We start from the raw sequence: 19,338 nt of genomic DNA, 5'->3' as shown, positions 1-19,338 counted from the left end.
ATAATACTTACAATAAGAGGTACAGTAATAGATACATATCAAATCAAACTGTTGCTTTTCCTCCGCCTTACTTGACCCGAGAGACAAATTTTCCCATTCACCTTTATTCGCCCGTCTATGAGAGACTGAAAATTGGCAATAAAGGTTCGTGCAGAATTTCTAGTGGCTGCTAGAGGATAATTTAGCCACAAGTTATTTAGCAATTTGATCAGACCTTTAAAGATTTACTGTGGCGGTTGGTGTTAAGAGATAGAAGTCTTAATCTTTAAGGGTTTTAAGGCTTGATCTGCAGCGGGCAAATCTTTTCTAGATAGTCATTTGGCTGATAATGTTTGATTTATCATTGTTGGAATTAGTACTGCGAGAGATCCACGAATCATATTGAAACCACATCACTGTAATATTGAGCTAATGTATTTAAGAAGATGTGGTGGGGGATTTTATGTTGGGGAAAAAAATAAAAAGAAGAAAAATAAAAAACCAAAGCTCATCTGACTCCCCCCCTAAAACAGCAGTGTTCTCTGTGATGTGGTGCAGTATGAGACGAATGACAAAATTCAACACTGGCAGCGTGAAACAGAGTCTCTCTCGGGGAAACTGATGTCCTTGTCCAGGAGCTGCCAAATCTCAGAGGACGCACCATACTGTACCCTACACCAAAAATCCCACCAAGGGCAGATGATGCCTCTTTAAGTTTAATCCAAATTCTTGTATAAAGGGTAATCTTTGGCACCATTGTTTCTCTGCACAACAATTCATTATGAAATGAGACTGTGTTCACAGTGCAACTACTTTGACTATCCCGAATACCACTTTTTGAGCTTCGGAGACTTGAGTCAACAGCAGATATTTGAAGCTTCACCTAACGCAGGGGTGTAGTGACTTTGATAACCACAATGTTGTCTGAAAATTGTCTAAGTTGACTCCAAGCTAGAGCAATTAGTAGTGTTAGTTTTTGACTAGGTTTAGATCTTCTGAAAAACAAGACATATTCACACTAGAGTAAAAACAGGATGGCAACCTTCTTGTGACTAGAAAAAATGGGTTATTGCCCAGAGATAGCACTGAATTTTTTTCCTATTTGGCGACTGATTGCAATTAGTTGTGGCAGACACTTTTGATTGCAAGGCCTTTGCACAGATCGCCTGGTGAAAGGCAGTCTGTCTCCAAACACTCCAACATAGACTGACTGCAGTCCCTCTGAGGCAGTTTAGTGATTCAGTCTTAGTCAGTGTGCACTGATGAGCCCACATTGTCTGCAAGGCCTCTCTTTGAATTTCTGTTTAATGTGAATTTCAATGACATAGCTGTGTGCTCATTTATCACAGTAAATTGATATATTATCACAAACAGATTGCATGCAATTACCAATTTAATCCCATTCAATTGCAAACTGATTGCAGACTTTCTTTTTCTTATTGTAGTTTTATTGCCTTGACGCAACAAGCTCACTTTGAAAATGGCATCGGGCCGCGATGGGTTGCAGGATTAGTCCCTGATCTCGAAGTAACTATTTCAAAGATAACAAGATGACAATGTTTCACGATAATTTTGTTCTCATACCAACTGTTTTCCCGGGTGTGACCGTAGGATGAAAGACTACGAAAAGTTGCTAAATCTGGCAAGAAAGTTGTGAAGTTTGCAACAGCAAAGTGAGCTAAAGCTGCTGTGATTATCGCTGCTTTGAGTAAGAAGTTTCTCTGGTGAAAAGAGATGGTAAATATTTCTCTTTTGTGCATTTACCCACTAAAACAGTTTGACGTATGAAGGGAACAAAAGTGTGGGGATTACTGTTATGACGTGCACCCGAGTTGAGATGGTAAAAGATGATCACCCAAATTTTAAAACTCAAAACCAAAGACCTAAATAACAAACAGCCAGTTATTAAGATACAGCTCAAGCAAACACTCCACACACAGAATCAAAATCAGCTTTATTGGCCAGCTACAAGGAGCTGGACTCTTTTTGCTTTCTGTGTGCTTAAAAAAGATAACAAAGACATGTGTGGCATATGTACAGATTTGCATGTGCAATGCTACAAAGTGCAAAAATACCGGAATAAATATGGAGTCTATAACTGGCAACTACTGTATTTATACACCTATAGACTTGAGACAATGAAAGCTTAAATGTCAACAGGACTCTTCGTGAAATGCACTAACTTTCTGCTAATTCTTGAAGCTATTTTGGTACAAGTGATGTCATAGTGAGCTGCCACCACAACCACAAAGAAACAAAACAGAGAAAAAGAAACCAAAAGAAAAGAAGATTGAATTTAAAAGAAAACATAAAAGGGTTCACGGTGAGGCTGCCAGTTGCTCATCAAAGCAAAGCCATTTCTTCTTTATTGCAATGGCTAGTCAAGGCTTAACTTAAAAGGAGCCCGGGCCTTCACTAAAGACCCACGTTGGTGCTGTGACATGCTCACTATGCCACATCTCAGAGGCTTTTTGTAATTCCCCCAGTACTGACCACTCCAAACATACCCAAATCCCTCTTGTCAACAGAGAAAAGACAACACGGGGAACAGACTTCTCAGCTTCTTTCTTTTTATTTGACTTGTCAAAAGTTTCCATATCGTGTTTTGGGTTCTACACAGCATAACTAAGACCTTGGAAGCAGCTTATCTGCTTAAAACAGGAGGGTGAGAGAGGGTGAAAAAAGTGTCTTAGTCTTCCATCTATTTCCTGGTTCACAGAGTGGGTTTATTGAAGCCACCAGAGCTTCAGTTTCTCCCTCTAGATTCTCCCTCCACCATACCCACTAGTCTAATCCACTTAGGCCCACGCTACCTCCACTAGTTTTGATTGGCTGGGCATCCTAAATTTCCACCACAGGACTCAGAAGGAAAAAAATCAATAATCTTCACTGCACTGCAAAAAGTCTCTCTGTTAAAAACAGGAATGTGGAATAGCTGAGAGCGTAGGACTTGTCCTTCCTGACAAAGTACAGTCATCTAACTGTACGCGCTTCATTGTTCTCAAGCATTTGCACTTCATTGCAAAATGCACCGCATGTAAACATTTGCCACAACAACTGTATCTTTTACATTTTCGTTGTTGCCTATTACTGGCATGGCTTGGTCTCTCACTTTCTCCCAAAACTGATGCTAATGCCGTTGAAACCCCAGGTGCTTCTCCACGGCACTTCAAGTCCAACATCAGTCCCTGCTACCCCCCAGGGTCCAATTTTCCTGGCATGAAGCTTCAAGGTCCTCAGCTGAGCTCTCTGTTTAGCAACAACAGTAGCAGCGAGCACGGATGTGTGTCAGGCGGAATGTAATGAGCGTCCCAGAGATTGAACCCCAATCTTCCTCCGCCTTTTGCCTGAAAATAGATTTGTTCTCACGCACAAAACAGATATTGCAATCACATTCACTTGTTGTTGATCCTCGTGGGGATTTGCTGCATCCCTACCAAAAATGTAAATGAATGCAGGGAGTTTTGGGGGCTGAGGGGGCGGGGATAGAAATCATCGGTGATAAATCATATTACCCGCAAATTCTGCTTAGCAACAAAACAAGACTGCACTGTAAGCAACAGCAACTCCGAATTAGTCCTGAGTCTACTATTTCCCTCACACTATTCCCTGTTATTGTCAGCTCACTCCATTTCCGTGTTTTATTGCACATTTACAAGAAAGCAAAACTGTGCTTTAGAAGAGTACATTTGTACAGGGACCACTTCCGATGTTAAAAAAAAAAAAAAAAGCACGGTGTAATGGAAATCCAGTACATATTTCTCAGCATGGTGGAATATTAGTACAGGAAAGCAGAGGGGAGGGTTGGGGACCAGGCCTATCTCAATACCCCTTTCTGTAACTCATGGGAATGTCAGGTAGCAGTGACTAGTGAAGATGTGGCTAAATGGTGGCCTTTTTTTGGCGTGCTGCCTGGGGTCTTTGTGGCGTGCACAAGACTGCCATTTTATTACGCCTTCGGAACCTTGGATGTCCACTGTCGGACTAACAAGCTCGGGGAAGTGTAGTAAAAGGTCCAGGACATAGGGTGAGAGATATCTGAGGGCTACTTAATTACCTCAGAGACATATGGAGAGAGAGCGAGGAACACTCTGGGTGTGGGTTTGTGTGAGCACATTTGTTTGTTCTGTGGTTGTGTTACACTAGTGGGGGAACGAAAGAAGAAGGGGAAAAAAAGGCGATGACTCGCAGGTAATGGATTGGGTTTCTGCTTACATAATTTCTGCCTCCACCTTTAAAATTTTGAAACACTGACAAATATTAATGCAAGTTGTGCAAACTCGGGATCCTCGGGGGAGACTATCTCAGACGTTTCATGTCCCTCGATTAATAAATGATGTCCCCCTCTCTTGACACAGCCTATTCTTAACCCCCTGACTCTGTACAATGCTGGGAGACGATCATTTTTCAGGGTAGCCGGAGAAAGCCTCAGCCTGCGTTGAAGTTTAGCTTGCTGTACATTGTAATTTGCTGACGTTTCTTCTTCTTTTTTCTCGCTTTCTCTCCTCCTCACCCCCCTCCCCCACTTTTCCCAAATGATTTGCTTACAGATGTGACCAACCATTCCGCACTAGGTAAGACTTGTTTCATTTTTCATAGCACTATTCCCAAGAGTGAGAGCGCTGTTTGAATTGTCACGTGTCTATGGAAGTGATGCAAATGCATGAATATAGAAAAAGGGTTAGGTGACGGGTGGGGTGGGGCTCGGGAAGAGCCAACGCAACACCGAGATGCTGATGTTTGCCCAGTAAGGTACGCAATGCCCTGCAATCCCCACCCATCCCATTTTCCCATATGTGTGCATGAGAATAAACAATGGTGGCTTTCTCTGGCAAGTGGATTGTGTGCTCTGTGCCTTCAATTTGAGTTTTATTCAAATGAGAATCAAATGTCCCAGATTGTTCAAAGAATACGCCAGCAGTGTTGACTTAAACAAGCATTGAACGGATGGTGTTTGTTTCCACTCTATGGTGAGTGTGTGGAAATCTCACATGTGCTAAGCTGTGAACCCCTTTGCTGTTTCGGCAAGTCCACGTGTCAACATGAAACCGCTGGTAGCGTGGATAGTGGCCATGTAGTGAGAGAAACCTGGATTTCTTGTTCCCGGAATTAACTTTCCTCTGAAAGTTCATCCATGCTTCAACTTTTCTTTTTTTTTTTAAGGTGGTCTGCCATGTACTGAAGAGCTGAAAAGGACAAAAGTTTTTATACTTGGTAAAAAGACTTGGAGCAGTTTTACACTCTTAGCCATAAAAAAAGACGCCATAACTCCTGCTTCCAACCCACTGAACACTCCTTCTCTGTAGTCAAACTGCATTGCACTCTGGCGTTCTCAGATCTGCTGCAGCATTAATTAGAAATCCCACACAGATGCACAAAGAAAGAATAATTCAATTCCGACTCAATACCACATTTGTTTTTTAACCTAGAAACACAGCTGATGAGGGGCTCACTTTATAATTCCGTTTATCCTGCGCAGGTCATACTTAGTGCAGTTGTGCTCATGTGGGTCTGATGGATGCTGCTTTTTTCCTGCATATGTCAGAACTGCATTAATTACTTTTCCTCACAGTGGTGGAAACTGCTTCAAAGATTATCTAATAAAGCCATGCATTGTAACTGCAGAAAAAACGAGGCTGAATGTGGATGTCAGGGTTATAGGGGGGGGTTGTTCCAGAAAGCAGGTGCACAGTACTGTGCACAAGTCTTGAGCCCCCTTTGTTTCCTTATATTTTGCTAGGAAAATGGGAAATAGGTGCAGGGATTATTGAAGTTCCAGATTACAATAATAACCAGCTTGATGTTTAGTGTGACCACCTTTATTCTTCATCGCAGCCGGAACTCTCCTAGTCAGTTTTCTCATAATTCTTTGAAGCAGTCTTCAGGAATAGTTCTCCAGGCTTCTTGTAGGACTGTCAAAGCTCTTTTTTTGGTTATTGGTTGCCTTTTGTTTTGTGTTCTCTCAATATGATCCCACGGTGCTTCAATAGTGTTGAGGTCCGGGCTCCGGGGAGGCCAATCCATGACTGATGGTGTTCCACTGTGTGTTTTTCTATATATGTGTGTTTGGGATCATTGTCATGGTGAAAAATGATGGCATGGCCGTCAGACATTGGTAGATCAAACCAGATGTCTATAGAAATCTGTTCATAAGACCTGTTGCCAGTGATTTTCAGTCCAAGTCTTGTATAATGTGGCATAGATCAACCGTTTCGGCGCTCTTCTCTGATGGATTTTTTCCTATTTCTTAAGAACATGACTTTCAGAAACTGTTCATCTTCTGTAGATGGTCTGTCACATCTTCATTTGCCCTCCACTTGTCCAGTTTCTTTAATTTTTTGAAGGACACACTGGGCACAGTGTCAAGATAAGCCAAGTTTTCAGGTAATAGCTCTTTGGGAATCACATTGCTGATGCAAAAAAATAATATTTTATGTCTATCAAGTTGTTATCTTTTTGTCTTCATAGATTCAGCTAACAAATGTGAATAAACGTGTTTTTGGTTTAGGCTAATGTTAACAAAGTGAACAAAGATACAGCCTAAAACTGATTCTTTGCCAAGTTGTCTGTTATATATAGACACAACACTGGCTCATCCCATGAGTTAGGTGCCTTTCTAAACTTCACTGACTCATATGCCAGTGTTAAGTGGCTGAAGAAGCAAACAAAAATGGGCTGATTATGGTCAGGTACAATCACAGTAGGGCTGAACGATATATCGCATTTGCGATATATCGCGACATGATCAAGTGCAATTTTCTAACCGCAAAGGCTGCGATTATACTCTGGACATGTCCAAATTCATGGGCTGCATCCTCCTGAGGCCGCATTTGTAGACCGATTACGTCACAGCGACGCGCCGAAGGCTGTCCAAATTACTACCATATCCCAGAATTCATAGCGCGGCCCAGCCAAACTCCAGTTTCCAGCAATGGCGGCCGCTACTGAGTTTTAAAATTACTCATACTAATCTTTCAGGGTCACAAAATAAACTTTTAACATATTTTCAGGTGAGAAAGTAGTTGTGTAAACATCAAATATCTGCTCGGTTTATCAAGATATCCCATATTTGCAAAAGTGCTTCGACGTTTTCAGAGGCGTCTGCTACCCACCAGCTCGACAGCTAGCCGGGAGCTCGAGGGTTACTGATGCGGCCGAGAACGGCACAACTCCCGGCACATCATTTTCAGATCACCGCGGAGTTTCGCTGCTCGGGTTAAACGTAATATATAAGTCACTTAGACAACCTAAAAATGTTATTGTTGGGCTTTTTTCAGTGTTTTGTTTGTTCGTGAGTAAATCGGTTTGGCTGAGATTAAAGTTATTAGATTAGATAAAATAAAACTTTATTAATCCCCCGGGTGGGTTCCTCCTTGGTTTTCACACAGCTGACTAAACGTCAAACAGAAAACTTATTAAACAGAAGTATGAGACAGTCGAGAATTTACACCAGTGTCTGGTTATATTTTAGATAGCAAGAAGCAGACGGCCGAGTTTATTAAACTCCACCGAGACAGCGGTGACGCTAATCAGAACTAGACCGTCCAATTTCACGCCTTTAAATTTTAAAGGCGTGTTTGTGTGTGTGTTTATACAATTGCTATTATGTTTGCACTTTATGTGTAATGTTACTGACTGCAGAGATCAGTAAGATGTGTGTATTTTTTATTTATTAGTTTTATTTATTTAATATTATTTTTTAATTGAATGACTGTCTAGTAGTTCACAGATGTCGAAAAACTGAGTGTGGTAAAGCCACTGATTTTGTTTATGTATATTTCTGCAATCTGCACATTGTACTGACTTTCATTTTAATGTTTACACCAGGGTTCCTTGTCAGCACTTTATGCTCAGATGTTTGTAAGCTAAAAATAAACTATTGTGTATGTTCAAATATACTGTTGTGATTGAAGAAGTTAAATAAAAATGTCAGTCATCAATTCATGCATCACCTCATGTCATCATAACAGAGGTCTGTCTTCCAGGAAAGAACAGTTTAAAATTAATGTAATATAGTATTGGCCATACTATATGATGTATTGCTTGTCTTTGTTTAATAATACAGAAGACAAAGACCTTAAAAAATAATCGCATATCGCATCGCAATCGCAATATTGGGGCAAAAAATCGCAATTAGATTATTTTCCATAATCGTTCAGCCCTAAATCACAGGACTGAAAATAACTGAAAAACGCAGCCAATTTTCCAAGAAAAAGTTGAAAGCCTCGAGAACTATCACTCAAGACCACTTAAAAAAAGAAAGACTGACTTCTTGGATGAAAAATATAAAGAAATGAGTTGTGGATCAAGACTTTTGCATAGTACTGTTGTTAAAACTCGGAGTTTCTCAACTGCGAGTGACAAAATCTACATTTGGAGGCTGGAAGTGACTACTTCACAAGACTGTGTGAGCTTTATATTTTGAACTTTCCCCCCCTTTGTGTTCAGATTCTCTGTTTAGGCACAAAAGACTACTTGTGCAACAATCCTCACGCGTCAAAAAAGTATGCTCAACTGCATATGTGTTTAAATGTAATGCTTGCACGTTCTTTTCAAGCATCCTTATGTGATCAGTTAGGAAGGGAAAGAAAGCCCACTACCGCCTACCCAAAAATACCAAAGGACAATTGTACATTTGTGAGACACCGGCAGCTTTGCCAAAGGGCAGGATGTGAAGCCTTGAGAATAGAATGGGCTGAACGTGGTAACTGAATCTGTGAACTTAACCTGCTCCGTTTCTTATTTTTATTTTTAACAAACTCAGAGGGTCTCTGTGATGCCGACCTGTAGCAGCTGTCTGCTTCAGTTCCTCCTTAAAAAAAAGTCGATGTCAACATATGTAGTTTGCAGATTTAGTTAGTGATCATTCATCGGTATTTGTCATGGTGTGATTAGTCACACTGATTGAACAGTCCTGTCATAGCATCTCATGTTCTAGATTAAGCGACTATTTCTAAATCAGGATGATTGCCGTGCAGTTTAAACAGGCCCCATATGGTCTTTGTGTGTCTTGATAGGCATGCATTTATGTTTCCAGTTCCCCTGTAATCGCTGCAGACTCTGCTCTTTATTCACTCATTACCATGCCAGTAATGTCACTGAGCTCCACTGCTGCTACCTTTCTTTACTACCCATGCACTTGGACAACTCAGTGAGCATCCGCAGATTTACTTTAACTAACGGATCGTCCATCCTTGAACCGAGAGCTTGGGGAGTTTGTTAAATGTGCTACGTGGAAAAAATCCTAGACGTAAAAGAAGGGTACGTGCAAAAATATCCCTGGCTGTTGGATGTCCAGAGAAGTGTACCATCCTATGTTTTGTCAGTGTGTGTTAGAGACACTCAGCAGGCTGCAGGAGAGTGATGGAGGTTAACTGCATGACTGAATCTACCATAGCAGGGCATCAGACCAGGACAGCGGGACTTTTCAGTGGTACCCATGGCTCCAAGCATCTGTTCAGAAGGGGAAAATCAATCATCTCACCCCCAAGGTGTAGGAGGTGTATTGGACAAATGAGAAAACTGGCACACCTTGATGCGACTCTTACTTGACCGGTGTTGTGGCTCAGATACAAAGTTTTTCTCAATGCAGTTGACTTTTCATACTCGGACAGACTGCCACGTTATTGTGTAATTGAATACCCAGCGCCATGCCACTACACTCGCGCAGTTTGGCTACTCGGCAGAGCATCTGCAAGCAGTTCTGGTCCTGCTCTCAACTCTTTGAGGCAGGCACTGGCTGACTGCTCGGAAACAGAAAACCCCTGGCTAGCTGAGAATAATAAGTACCCATGGGAAGCTGCCAGATGGACGTTTACTGTGAGCCTAGCTGGAGAGGGAGAAATCTGTCAAACATCACAGTAGGCATCTGTGGGGGAGCAGCGCAGGTTCACGTCCACTATGCCGGATAAGAGGAGTGCTCTTTGTCGAGACTAAAAGCTGTTAGATTTTTAACGTATCACATCTAGTTGATGCATTTACCGTCTTTTTTTTCTCACAAGGTCAGCAATTCACATTACATTAAAGCCACCTGTTACAGTAAAAGCTTTAAATAATGTCTAGATTATGGATGCTTTAAGGATCCATCTATCACTTGATAGTAGGGGCCATTGCAAATACAGTCTCTAAGTGCTGTGGAGGTTGGCTTTTTTCTTTATTTAATACAAACCTATTCTTAATGAACACTGTACTCAATTTTTAGCCAGATTCGACTGTATTGCTAATGCAAGGATGGAGATTAAGACAGAGATTCCTCTTTTATTAGTGTGTGACGTTTTCAGGTGTCTGCCTATGCAAAGTTTTCTCCTACATCGCCCCAAAATTTTGGTTACAGGCGATTGTTTCTGTAACTGTTCCAAAAATGATCACTCAAAAAAATAAAAAGCCTCAGTTTCTGCCTGAGATAATCCTCGAATCCTCGTCTTTTGACTCGGAGTAGAAATGTCCAGTGCCTCCACACTCCCCCCCCCCACCCCATCCATATACTCTTCAATATAAAGCTATAGGCAAGGAATTACAATTGGCTCATTATGCTCTCACAAGCTCAAGGGTTTCGTAGTGGGAGAATGAGAAAGAAAGAGCACAAAGAGTTCATTCCAGCATCGTCAGCAGTGAAATAGGACCTCGGTTCTCTTAGGCAAGCTGTGCTCCCGTTATTATTGCATTATGTCTGGCAGCCCTCCTTTCAGACAGGAACTGAGCCACACTTGATCAGTGATATGACACTGGCAGAGAGGAGAGTGATTGCTGGCTGCTCAGTTAAGCAAATACCATTATGTGGTAGAAGTCTAAAAGTAGATCTATGCCTGGTGAAAATTAGAAAAGGCAAGTTTGGAGAGCATCCAGAGTGTTGGCAGCTTTGTAATAGTCCACAGTGGATTCATCTGAAGTTATTTATTTATATATATATATTTTCCATCTCTCAGAGGATAAGAACAATGCTATTCATGGATAATGCAGCACTTTCAAGTCTCCATCTGTGTTTATCATGCCCTTGGAAAAAAAAACAACAACGACGCGCTGCATATCATTCAAAAAATATCAAGAATAAATACAAACTTCACTTTTTTTTTATATGTGCATTTTATGACAACTTTATTATAAGTGCAGGTATACGTGAGGGACTGTGTGTTTTTAACAATGATTTGGAGTTCACAGGCAACGTGGGAATTCTTGTAAGGCGAGCATATGAGAAGCCGTAACCCAGAGTCAATCATACTGGTCCCTGTGGTGGATTGTGCTTTTTTCACCCCCCCCGCGTTTTTCCCAACAACAGCTGGTTGAGTTGTTAATAAGAAATGTGACTGATAGCTTGTTAGTGTGCCTTTGCATACACTTGAGTGACAGATTCAGCAAGCGTTCACTCTTATTTCCCGCCTGTGGGAAAATCTGCTTACGTTGCATTGTGGTAGCAGCATGTCAGTTATTCCCCTCGAATTTTCGATAGAAAAACATTGACATGATAATCCCTCATCATTGGCAGATGATCACGCATGTGAGTTTCCATTCTAAGCGCATGCAGATGCTTTCGGGATGTCGTGGAACAGTAGTTTTTAGGCAGACAACATTTAGATTTGAGCTCGCTTGGACGCACCTATCGCTGTAAGTGAAGCCGGGCTGCTGTAATGAACAGATGGCTTATCTTTAACTTTATCAACAGCGGAAGCGTCGCTAGCAAATGCAATAAGTTACTCCAGTAGCTGGAGGGAGAGCTGTATCCATCAGTAGCTAACGGCATATGGTGTAGGCACATTAAGGTGTCCTCTCCCTCTATTTCCCTGCCTTCCTGTTCTGTGAGTGGTCCTGAAGCCAAGCATCAGATGCTAACTTCACAAGGCAGCGTGTGTGTGTGTGTGTGCTTGTGTTGTGAGGGTTACTGGGCACCCGATTTAAGCTCCTCAGTTTCCTGTTTCATTAATTTTCTTTTTCCCCCTTTAAACTCTCCAGACATTTGTTTACTGACTGCATTCATTAATTATATCCCCTGGTTTAGCTTTACACCTAACCCAGGACCCCATTATTTACTTACCTCTGTTGTTTTCCTATTTGTTGTTTTTCAGAATCTGGTTTTTGCTAGTTCATAGTTTCAAGGCTATTTTCAAGAGTTAAACACGTCCGTTGCCAGTCTTGGTAAAAAAATAAAAATAAAAAATGTTTTTTTATCCATTTGGAGAGAAATCACAAGGAAATATTAGCAACCATATCCGTGTCAAGAGGGTGTTGTTTTTCCTCTCTCTCCGACTAACAACCTCCATTGCCTCTCCAACCTAACCACCCAAGTAAAGCGCTCTATTCCAACATTGGAAGGAGAGCTTGTTTACCAGCTCCTCCATGTGTTGCATCCCTATTAAGCTGAACGTCAATCAAAGCCTTGTTTGCTCGAGCGAGTGGCTTCGTCTTCTGCAGACCAACATGACAGAACGGTGTTGGACACAAATCAGACGGTGCACAAAAACGACACTCACCTCATGCAGATCGGAGAAGTGCGCGGCGGCAGTTGTCGTGATTACCGGCGTCTCTCGCGAAACATCAATGCCCTCGTGTGTCTAAGGAGTGGCCCCTTGCTGAAATAAAAAAAAATCCAAAGTTCTCTGGGCTAGTAACAAGGTTGCCTCAAGGTCAGTGCTATTTCTGTGCCGACTACATTTGTCATTGTTTTTCTTTTCTTTTCTTCAGGAATGAATTAACATTGTGTAATAATCACCTCCGGTGCTTTTTAACTCTCATTCTCACTCCCAGTTTTGACACCCTTTTTATGCTAAATTTCAACTCATGTATAAAACCTCTGATATACCGCAGCATGGATCCAACACAAACCCCCCCAAGCCTTCCCTTTCCTATTGTTACTCCATGTTACGTCTCTCTCTAATAAGCAGCGTTAATTAGCCCGCTCCTCAAAAATATAATTTTCTATTGTGTCTTCGGGGTTTGGTCATTAAACAAACAAAAGCAGTCAAACGACTGACACAATACACTCAGCTGATTAAGGGCGCAGCCATGACAAAATGTGGCTGAGAAACAATGAGGGGACCTGCTTGATTCTACATCATCCTGTTATCTCTTGTTTTTGTCTTCCACTCGGCTTGCGAAAACACGTGACCTTGTTGCACATGTTGCACATGTGAACTCTTAATTTTGAACAGAAGCCCATTTTTTGTATGCGATTAGATACACACACTGCTTAACAAATTTACTAGCCCACTACCACTATTTATGCCACAGCTGCCCTAAATTATCAGCCCTGACGAATGGCCAAAATCACTTTTTTAATGTTTTTGTAACGGTTAATCTACCAGTAAGCTCACAAGCTCTTCAATCAAAATGATATTTCTACTGACACAATATGATTGTTGATGTTATCCGTGAACTTTCCATGAAAAAGCAGGAAAAAATAGCAAAGCCCATTTATATTTTTCGATTAACACGCCAAATTAAAGTTATTTACTTGCATACTTAAGAAAAAAAATGCTTTTAGTCATTGAATTTAATGCTTTCTCAAAGAAGTCCAGTGTTCAAATTTCAGCATAGAACCATGAATTCAGTATTATTCAACTATCAAATAGCAATATATTTTTCAGTAGATGTTTTTGTATTTTCTTGTGAAAGGTGGTTTAATAGATTTGTTAAGCACATATAAGAATATGCTACCAACACACTGCTGTTTTCATGCCTGAATTTTTATCCAGACCAAAATCTCTTCTATTTCCAATCACATCTTTTGGGATAATAGCCGAATTCATATGGTCTCCTTTGAGACAGCATCTGGCCCAAGTTGGCTCAAGCATCATACATCCATTTTGGCTGAACATTTGAGAATGATGAAGACCGCTGGACAAAATCCATGGCCTCGCTTCTCTGAGGGTTCAATGTCAGAGGTCGTTGGGTGACCAACCCATCTGCCAGTCTGGCATTACCACATAAAGTACAGGCTGGATTGTTTGTAATCGAGCAGCATGTTTCGTGGGAGTCTAAGCAGAGACAGGCTGTGTTCACGGCTTGCTCAGATGTATACTGTACATCTACATCACCGCAGAGCGTGCCAGCGGATTATGTCACTGTGGCCGATTCGATAAACAATGTTTTGATGGAGGCAAAGTGACAGTAATGTATGTATTTTTTGGGGGGGTGGCCTATCAAGGTTTTAGAGGTATGTAATGTAAAAGCATATGCTTGAAAAGCTTCAGCAATACTACCATACAGTTTAAAACACTGCATGCTTCTTTGGTGTAGATAGAAACTGACAGTTATACTTGAATTATTATAACCGTCTAAACTGAGCCCAAGGATGAGATCAGGGTCAGCTCCTGTGGCAAAAATGTTATTGGGCACAATAATAGCATTCAAGTCTTTTGCATCTTAAACCAGCGGTCCCCAACCTTTTTTGCGCCACGGACCGGTTTATGCCCGACAATATTGTCACGGACCGGCCTTTGAGGTGTCACGGATAAATACAACAAAATAAAACTAGTACCAGTACCGAAAAAAAGATTTATTCATAACACACGTGAAAAGACCCAGGAAAACCGAGTTAACGATCAAAACGATAACAAAATAACGCTGAAAACCGATAAAAACCCTGAAAACCATACATTTCACACCTGAGCCCTCAACACTCTCGCGGCCCGGTACCAAACCACTCACGGACCGGTACCGGTCCGAGGCCCGGGGGTTGGGGACCGCTGTCTTAAACCAGCACATCCTCAGATCGACCATTATGGATAGAAAAGAATAAAACTGACTGGTATGCATCAGTTTTTACTTAGTTCTAGCACATGTTGCAAATTTACTACACTGGTTGGAAACGGGCAAATGTAGAAAACACAACCACATTGCACACATTTTCTTTTTATTCAGTGCTTCAAGAATCAATGAAAGGGTGATTTTTTTTTTTTTTTATTGTGACAGTAGATGTCAAAAAAAGTTACCCATTAGATTTTCCAATAGTTAACTTCTTGAGTAACTTTGCCTCCTTTATTGGTTTTTACTTTGAGAACCAAAGCCAAAGCTGATGGGTCGTAGTTATATGAATAATGCACGCACGCACACAAATATTTTCTGTTACCTCTTCAAAAGCCACAAAAAAATAAAGCGGAAAAATGCTCCCAATGACATGTAACTTGATTTCATTTTTTTCATCTATTTTTGAGAAGAATTGGTTTTGAGACTGAGTTAGAACTGCCTTTAATGCAAAATCTAATGTATCCCACTAGCTTTTCTCCCTGCCTAATGTTATTTACGGTTTCTGTCCATTGCTGCTCTGACAGAGATACAACGTGTCACATTTGTATCTTTTAAAGAAAGAAACTGATGGTCTTAAGGTCAGAAAGAGTTTTACAAGTGTGCCATCGCATCAACTCCTACGATGTCCACAGTATTCTGACTATGGGCGATTAAAAAAACAAGCTACTAATGCATCATTCATATAAGATTGAAAAGGTTTACACTATTTCTTTAAACGTCAAATTTCTCTTTTACATTGGAATTCAGCAAACATTTAGTCATGCTGTAACTTTTTATCGTTTATGTTCAGCCTCGTATTTGTTATAATTGAACATGCGAATACGTCATCATTCACAATAAAGGATGCCGTATCCAGTCGTAGTTTGGAAAATGTAACAGACTGTTGACGTGAAGCCTTAAAAATGTGTCCCACTTTCTTCTTTTTAACCATGTGGTGACCATTAACAGTGTAGTGGTTCTGCACCGTGGTAAAAGCGTGGATCTATAGAGGCTTCGCCATATTTAACCAGAGCTCTGTGTACACGGAAAGCTGCTCCAGCATGTCCCAGTGCAATACTGCTTGTGCTTTCTTCACCGAAACCAAAATAGAAACTACTGTTAATTAGTCCTCTGTGGCCTGCCATACTGAGAACCCAGGTTTGTAAATACAGGAGAGAAAGTGTCCTCAAATGTCCCTTGTTACAGATTAAGGCCTGGAGCCAGATGGGAAATTTGAGCCAGGCTGTTTTTATTTATTTTTTCGCTGCTACTGCGTGTGCATAGTCTTGGTCGGAGAAGGCACTGTCTATAGAATTCGTGTTTGTTCTGAGCCTTAAGCAATCACAGGCTCTGCTTAAGGCTAAGCCTTTGGCACGAGGAGAGTGGAATGACCTTGCAATTGGATTCAAGGTTTAGATGCACGAGGAGGAAATAAGGGCCGTAATTTCATTACTACCCTCACTATAACACAACAACTGCATTATAAACTACGCAGATGAGACATCACAATAATAACTGAGAGCAGTGCGTTCATTTATTATGTTAAAGTCATCCAGTGTCAGGATTCAGGAGAAGCGTAGGAGGCAGTGGGGTGAAACCGAAGGTGTGAAGGTGAAGGATGTGACTGAATGAGATCGATTTTAATGCAAATGACCAGAGTGCAGCTTCTTCCAGTTACATTTGCTTTGGCAAATTTCGCATAACACGTGTTACTAGCTATAGATTTGAGCAATTCATTAATTAAAATCAAAACGTGCCTTGCAGATTAGGGTGTTTTCTTTTAAGCAGCGATGTAATTGTTGGCTAGATTTGATCACATTCTGTGTTTTTCTGCTTATAAAGCTTTGCAAGTGCTATTCAGAAATCACCAGCCATGTGTAATTATGGACAGAACAGCGGAAAAACTTTCCAACCTGGCTGCCCGGAGCAGTGCTAACATCTCCCACATCCTTTGCTCTAATGCTGGCACGGTCAGTTTCAAATATGCTTTCGGTCAAGGGACTTGTAGTGACTCAGAAGGACTCATTTTCAAATGCAGTGTCACAGGCAAATGTAGGCCAGGCTCTGTTTTCCACACACATACTCAGCATTGCTAAAAAGCACAAAAGGTTAAGTCAACTATTAAAAAACTGTGATAGTAGAGTTGCTCCTTTTTACCTTAAATCAACACGAGAGACAGGAAAAAACACCAATTAAGAGAAATACTACAAACTAGTAAATGATAATATTTGATCTTGCATGAACACATACACAACAGCTGTTTTATCATCTATCATATTAAATCTTTAGGATTACGTCAGACACGTGATTATTGTAATAGTTTAGCTAGCTAAAGCTTTATTTGTTAGTTGTTGTTAGTTTGCTACTGGCTCCTCTAACTGTTTAACTTCTATCTACATACAAGTTGCTCTGGTGGTTGTACGCACTGTGTGCCACTGTTAACTGATAGTGTTAACTGATAGGGTTAGCTTAGACTCATGGACCGCTCCATGAGTCGTTTGGTACCGGGTCGCGAGAGTTGAGGCTCGGGTGTGAAATTGATCGTTTTCAGGGTTTTTATCTTTAACTCGGTTTTCCTGGGTCTTTTCCCGTGTTGTAGTTGTGTGTCTTATTTTGAAAGAAATATTTACACTTTCCCATAGCGACCGGAGAGCATTAAGGGGCAGAGAGGAGGATGTTACTCTCAGTGTTGTTGGCACATTTCAGGAGGACGCTGCTAATAAAGTTACACAATCACACAGTGAATTCGCGTTTATCATTATATGTACAAAATACCACCATTTTTGTCTTGGTCGTATCATTTTATTTTGTTGTATACAGCCGCGACACCTCAAAGGCCGGTCCGTGAAAATATTATCTGGCATTATACCGGTCCGCGGCACAAAGTTGGGGACCGCTGTGCTTGTGTAGTGGTTCATAACAGTTGCCTAACACAGAAAAGATCCAGTTTCAAGAGTGAGAGGAGGCAGAAATCCCATGGAGGTTTACATCAGGAAACACATCCAGAGTTTGCAAATCTGTGCCAAAGCTAATACGCGGATGGATCTGCTGTGGTGACCCAATGTGAATAAGAAGCCTAGATAGTGTGGGAGGGAAAAAAGACATTCGCTGGAGGCATTCATATTGTTGAACTTAGTTAACACAGGTAAATTTAAGCCAGCATTAATTACACAAAGCTATTTAACCTCTTAAGCCCCAAGCCTACCTGATCTCCTGCCTTTTTCCCCCGTATCAGGGGGCGTTGGGGCTTAAGAGGTTAAATTGCATTAGATGACTAGCAGAGTCTTAGAAAGCATCACAAGTCTGTATTAATTTTTTCCCCCCTTTTCGGAGCCTGTTAACATGCGTCACCGCGACATTACACCCATCATTAATTTGCTATCTCGTTACCATACAACCACCTCTCACTCCTTTCATTCTCCTTCTCTCAAACTTTCCTCTTCGAACTGGCATGGTAATCACCTCGGTTGAAAGATGGCAGGCAAAGAAAAGAAATCAAGATACTGTATGCAAGAATAACAAGCTGACACTGCACTGTCAACGGCAGAGAATAATCTTTCCCACATTTTCATTCCTCCCCCTGGATTTCCGCCATAAACACGGTCCGACGTCTATTTTTAGCCCGTTTTATTTCTTTTCTTCTTTCGCCAGAATTCACCATTCAGCTTTCTATTGTCTCACGCTTTCTAGTCGGAGCCGTGCATTGTGAGCTGCACTCGAGCGGCGCCCTTTTTGTTCTGCACACTAATACGCACCTCGGTAGCAGTTTATGCAATAGCAGGTAACCTGTCAATTTTATGCAGCGGTTTTTATTCATCATAAAGATTTGTACAACTATACAGGGATTATTCCAAATCCCCAGAGAAAACGCCTTGGACATACAATGAAATAGCACAGCTTCATCAAAGAGAAAGATCCATTTATTATTCAAAACGAACGATATCGGTGGCTCTGGTGATGAAATCACGTTATCATATTAATGACTGAGGAAGAACAGGTAATTCAGAGGAAGACCTTCAGCGAAGTTACATTTGAGTTGGGTGCGTAATGACTATGTTAACATAATCCGGTCATGTTAAATTGGATCAGCAATATTATTAAAGCAGGCGAAGCTTTCATTCGGTGCCACTAATTCCTCTCAGTCTAACTCCTAATGAGAAATAAGGAAGCACTTACAAGCAAGCGCTCAGACTGAACTGCAGGTAGAGATTATCTGTCTGTCTCACTCAGTTTCTCTCTTGCATTCTGTGTTGGTGTCATGTGCACAATTACAAAGACCCAACCCCACGCAGAAACCACGCACACACACACACCCCTGTGCGCACTCAGGAATACACACTTTTGCTTTCAATCTCTGTCTCTGTTCCTGCCTCTCTCAGATGAATAGCACTTTGTAATGAAGCCAGAAGGATTTTCAAACACATCATTATAAGGCTCTTGGGAAACTGTATGGAATGAAGACCAGCTGATACTCCAAGATTTGACATGAAATGGGAGTTTTGAAAATAATAATAATTTTAAAAAAAAATCACACCGCTGTCAGTGGCGGTGCTTAAGTATCGCATAAATTATATTATGCTACAGTAGAAATGATAAAGCGGTGACTGTAAGAGCTCCCGAAATGAGGAGCATTAATAGCTG

The 19,338-nt window shown here is 41.2% G+C and overlaps 1 protein-coding gene across 18 annotated transcripts in view; it reads left to right on the top strand.

The window, feature by feature from the left end:
• LOC309701940 (receptor-type tyrosine-protein phosphatase delta-like) overlaps positions 1–19,338 on the top strand; it is a 409,167-nt gene that overhangs the window by 107,905 nt on the left and 281,924 nt on the right. For all 18 annotated transcript variants that reach the window (XM_082526274.1, XM_082526271.1, XM_082526265.1 and 15 more), the window contains exon 4: positions 4,530–4,553. The gene's annotated coding sequence lies outside the window, so the exon portion shown is untranslated. The remainder of the gene's footprint in view (positions 1–4,529; positions 4,554–19,338) is intronic.

The sequence above is a fragment of the Aulonocara stuartgranti genome, assembly GCF_965226115.1.
Source record: "Aulonocara stuartgranti genome assembly, chromosome: 3".
In the NCBI taxonomy this organism is placed as follows: Eukaryota; Metazoa; Chordata; class Actinopteri; order Cichliformes; family Cichlidae; genus Aulonocara; species Aulonocara stuartgranti.
This window is presented reverse-complemented; position numbering and strand designations above follow the sequence as displayed.